Raw genomic sequence first — 6,000 nt, 5'->3', positions numbered from 1 at the left:
TTCGAATCGCCCGCCTGAGTTAGTTTTATGAATTTAATACCACACACAGTGAAGAAACTAGCATGACTAAGAGTTCTGCATAATGTTCTCAAAAACGGGTCCACCAATCTCCACTTCATTAAGTATTTAGCAAGCGGCCTGAATCATTCTAATTCTGAGAGGAGACCGGATTGACGATGATGAAGATGGAAGCTAACTGGGCGCCGACTGAAATCTGAAATAAACTCAGTGCTAAGTCGGTGAACTACGTACTTAAACCTCCACCCGCTTGCATAAAAGTATACGTGTTCAGAACCGCACAACAATGAGTATCGGCGTGATCCGTATCGGCGCCGCACGTGCCCATATGCCGCAGGAAGAGGTACTCGAGCGCGCAAGGGCTTCGCGATCAACAGGCTGGCGGCACGCGGGCACAGGTGCTGGGCGGAAAACGCAGCTAACTGCAGAAACTTATGGTTTTAAACACCATATATCATCCACGTAATCCTACTTATGCCCGTCTTTACTAACGACAAGCCAATGCCTAAGTAGGTAACGTTTAAAAAAGAGGACTCCTAGGTATACTGCACTAGGCAACTCATATAACTTGTCTATGGTTCTTGCCGCAAGGTGTTGTATTTTGTGTTTGTATTATCATAATTTTTCGTATGGATTTTGTTTACGATCCGCCGTCTTGTCCGTTCTTTGAGTACTTATATTGCACAGTGGATTTAACAAAACACACTAATTAATCATAAAAAGATTACTTAAAATAAAAAAATCGGTTGTATTAGTGTAAGTCTTTGTAAGTCAACCTAATAAACAAAGTAAATAAAAATAACTTCTTTATTCGTTTTTTCTAAACTTTTCTGTTACTTGACTTGAATTTTTCTTTCCAAAGTTTTAACCAAAGACAACTACCGTAATCTAAACTGTCAACTACCACAGACACATATTCATAACACAATACGCCGAATCGGTTTCGTAACTTTAGACATCACCTAACGTTGTTAGACATCACTTAAGAGTTGGTGAAAAGTTTATTTTCTCTAGGAATGAGCTAAAACACTAAGCATTCGATTGAGATGATTCCTAAGTTTAGCGAAAACGAGCATTAATATTATAAATGTAAATGGAAGTTGGAGCTGTGATATTCCTAGCTTAGAAGAAATAGAATGTGAGCTCCGAAAGTCACTTCGAACAAATAGACTTGATGTTCTAAAAAATACGGATTTTAGTAAAATCCAACTTCAGCTAAATGAATTTTGAATTGGAATTTTATTCGAAGCAACGATAACCTCCTAGAGCCGTGATAGCCTAGTGAAGCGGAGACTTCAGACTGACTTTCGGGGGGGCCCGGCACGCGCCATTCCGATGCATTTGATTTGGCGAAGCCTAACATTCTGAGGAAATCTGCAAGCCTGAGAGTTCTCCACAATGTTGAAGAAGGCGTGTGAAGTCTACCAAATCTCATGGTTTAAGCCTAAACCCTACTCATTCTGAGAGGAGTAAGGAGACCCGCATCGTGGTGAGGGCTTCGCTGCCATCAACCTGAGACACAGGTGTCAAGCCTGTACCTGTGGTTACACCGGCAACCATTCCCCATTCATACCAGAACCTTCTGAGCTCTACAGTCTAAAGTCTAAAGTTATGATATATAGTTTTTTGAAAGTGGGCAGAACTAAAAATTCACTAAGTGTGGCTTAGCCGTTTTGTGGCCGGCCGCGCACAGGTGCTGCACGAAAAACTGACGCGACTGGTTTGTGCACTTCGAGATGTTGCCTGTCGACCGAGCGCATCGTGCGTGTATCGGCCCTTTGCGCTCCCGCGGGATCACGGGACATTCTACTACTACAGGTACCTCGCCCTGCGTGATGGATTACATTGTTTAACAACTACTAATATTATAAATGCGAATGTGAGTTTCTTTGATTGTTTTTTTTAGTAAAGTTTCGGACTGTGTGAATATCCCACCAGCGCGGCTAGCATGGGCTAGATAGTTATCTCTCCGGGGAAAGGATAAAAATTTATCTTCTCCCACAGCTTTATCAACTCTCGGAGCACTGGCGCACTAGTAATAATAACATCTTTATTTTATCAAAATAAGCGTATACATTTCATGAGTGGGAAGCCCTGTCTCCTGCGGTAGTTAAAACTGTGTTACAGGAGACAGTGTCTTCCCTATATCTATGGTCTTATTAACAAACGTTTAACAATTTTACAGGGAAAATTATAGAAAGGAAAAAAGAAATAAATAAATGAAAAAAAATAGAATTATGAGGCGGGTGCTTAGATTTATCAGTCGTCAGTACCCATAACACAAGCTACGCATACTTTGGGACTAAATGGCGGTGTGTATTGTCGTAGTATATTTAATTATTTATTCTTAAACCGTAAATGTGTGCCGTAATTGGAACAGCCAAACATAAAGTTAATCAGGAAGTAACTGATTTCGTATAAAATATAAATAAACAGAACTCACAAAAGTGGGGCATTCAAACGACCCATTTGTAATGCAAAGCCGCCATCGTGTGTGTGCTAATCATGCCGAAAATTAACCAACTAGCATAATTCAATAAAACATCCGTAAACCAGTGGCACTTGTTACACCACCTTCAGATGTGCCAATCTACCAATTATAAGGTATTACTACTTGAGGAGTGTCTTCGCACAACCTGCAACTGCGGCTGTTTGTATCAAGCGCCTGACCAACGAATAGAACTACCTATAATCATTATCATTTAAAAATAAAAAAATTACAGTTTAATACAGATAACCGAGTTTTGTAACAAATAACAGGTTTTCACTGTGTAGATATATCCTTTCTAATGGTATTTTTTTGTCAGAAACAAAGCAATAAATAAACAGTTACAAAGTCAGTCATAATCCTCAAACTTACGTATATAAATAACTGATAAGTCGTTGGTTAAGTCAAGCTGAACCAACCTAGGGACTTAAGACTTCGTTCAACGCAAGGATGATCGTATCCAACTAAAAACGATAATGACGTCACAAACTGACGGGGAGAGATCGATTGGGAGGCCAAAGTTGCGTTGCAAAAGTAATTTTACCGTACCGGTCCATGGGTATACGTACACCTCGTTGAAGGTCGACCAACGCTGCGCTTACCAGTGCAGGGCTTGAAAAAAGCTTGGGACCCCAACGTCCATCCTTTCTCCGAACTATGTGCCCCGCCTATTGCCACTTCAGCTTCGCGACTCTTTGAGCTATGACGATAACTTTGGTTCATCTACGGATCTCCACATTTCTGATTTGATCACGTAGAGATACTTCGAGCATAGCTCTCTCCATCGCCCGCTGAGTGACTCTGAGCCTTCTTATGATGTCCATAGTTAGCGACCATGTTTCTGAACACTTTCACTGGTAACACGCACTGTTCGTAGACTTCAATCTTCCTCCCGGCTCCGCTATTCCTAGAGATAGGTGGAGTAATAGAATAGCAGGCAAATGATCATGATGATAAACGTATGTTTAATAAAATTAGTAATTGCCATTAGAAGTTAGAAGTTGGCACGTCTACAGATGCTACAGTAGCCAACAAAATGGATGTCCTGATCCGAATTTCACCAAGCGACTTTGACCGCTGCGTTAAGCGTAACACGGTGCACTATGGCTATACGTTTTAGGATGGTTGACGCAGGGCTACAATCTTTCGTTAGCGCGGTGCGACAGGCAACAAGACAAATGAACTACAGAAACTTGTGATTTCGGCAAACTGCGAGCGAGTAGGCCACAGTAAATCTGAGAGATAATGCAGGGAAATACATGCAATTAAAATACAAAAAAATAATGAATACTAGAATGGTTTTTACTAAAGATGCGATTAATGTCTTGAAGTGCTAAATGTTTTATGGTAAAAACCATTTCTCAAGGTCGCACATCGATCCAGTTACCAACTTGGATCAACGTAATTGAATATTTCATGACGGCGATCACTCATTTATCGTGGCATGGCGTAACTTTAGGGGTTCCTACTGTAAATCAGTGTTGCAGTATTTCCTATAGCTGAGAAGGTGATTGATTCTCCGATCACAATTATTATGCCATTACGTGTACCCATAGCTAAGTTTTTGTTGTTTTTATTCAGGATCTGTATTACATTAATATTTGTAAATGAGTGTGATCATTAAACGTTTAATTCATTTACCTATTAAATTTCTGAATTAAAGCTTTCTAATATATCTTGACAAGGTTACATGTGTAAAGAAGAAGGGCTATTTTTCTGCACCGGAAAATGCATTTAAGGAAGTTTATGTGCGATAGAAGAAGAACAGTCGCCGATGTGCCAAGGCCTTTGTGGAAGGTTTAGATGAAGAAAGTAATGGGTATATGTCGCTCATATGTCAAGGCGGTGGCCCCGCGTCGCTGGTGATGTGGTAGGAAGATTTTCGCGGAGCATAATGACAAAGTGGGCTGGACACGTAGGCATGTTAATTGGACGCAATGACCACTGCCTGATCTCCATAAAGGAAGCGAGTGTGGGCGCCAGCGCCGTCGCCGCGAGACGTTGCGTCGTCGCAAGCGCGACAGATCCGCACGTCTGTATGTCTGTCAAAGACATAACTTTCTATATTTTTATTATTCGGAAGGTAATTTTGGACCTGCGAAGATGATGATGATGATGATAATATAAGCTAGTCAAGTCTGTCTGTTTGTAGTGACTCTACCACCTGTAGTACTCTTTAAGATTCCATATCCGTCAGGTAAAACGGGATGAGATTTTCTATCCAGAAAGAGTATTCAAGGTATACAAAAACCATTGTCAGTTTTTATTTTTATCTCTTAGACTCTCTCGCTATGCTCTAAATAATTATAAGAATGAACAATGTAAGAAATAACATTTATTGAATCAAAGTTACACAGCAATTAGATCAGCCGGTAAGTGATGATGCTGCCTTAGAAGTACTTTTTTTTCCACTACAAGTTAGCCCTTGACTGCAATCTCACCTAGTTGTAAATGATGATGCAGTATAAGATGGTAGCGTGCTAACCTGTTAGGGATGATCGCATTTATATTTAACCCATACCCCTAATCAGTTTCTACACGACATCGTACCGGAACGCTTAATCGCTAGTAAGCCACTGACGAAGCCTCCCATCAGGCCAGACCAGAGCAAATTCAGAAATTATAAATTACCAAATTTCCCCCGCCGGTAATCTTACCTGGGACCTTCAACTAATAACCACAGCTGTCACCGCTGCGCCAGGGAGGTCGTGAAAGTGTGCTGGCCAAGAGAAGCCTATTCACTCTTGATAATACCCATATTACCATGTTGGATACAAATACCCATGTTCTTGACTAAGCTTGCGTCCGCATAGTCGAGAATAGAGAGAAAAAGAGAATGTGCTAACATAACTTTAGTCGGGATTGGAAGAATGGATCGCAGACACAGCGACCTTAAAGTGCCAAAAGTCCTTCTACTCAAATCCCTGACTTGCACAGACCACGATAACTCTTTATCAAGATGCAAGCTAAGGTCCTTTACAGAGGCACAAAACCGATCAATTCTCAGTTGCAGCACTAGTTTTGCCTTGAACCAATCAATTCTCAAGGACTTTTTTTTTTTTACTACAACTAAACCAATCAATTCTTAGTTGTAGCAAAACTGACATTGCTATTGTCTTGAACCAATCAATTCTCAAGACTTTAAAAATAAAGAATTACTGCAACTAAACCAATCAATTCTTAGTTGCAGCACTAGTTTTGCCTTGAACCAATCAATTCTCAAGGACTTTTATGTACTACAACTAAACCAATCAATTCTTAGTTGTAGCACTAAGAATGTACCGATAAAACGGTAGGGCATTCTTAATCGTTGCCATTAACAACGATGGAATGGTGCAGAAAAATGACTATACATTTGATGAATTCCTTAATGACAAGGTATATTTGAAGCAGCCAGTCTCGCTCTCATCTCCCGCAAGATTGAAAAATAATTGTAAATGTTGATGTTGGAGAAGAGCAACTACTGAGTTTCTTGCCTTGATACATACTTGACG

This window comes from Pararge aegeria, chromosome 21, assembly GCF_905163445.1.
Source record: "Pararge aegeria chromosome 21, ilParAegt1.1, whole genome shotgun sequence".
NCBI lineage: Eukaryota > Metazoa > Arthropoda > Insecta > Lepidoptera > Nymphalidae > Pararge > Pararge aegeria.
Note: the sequence above shows the minus strand (reverse complement) of the source record.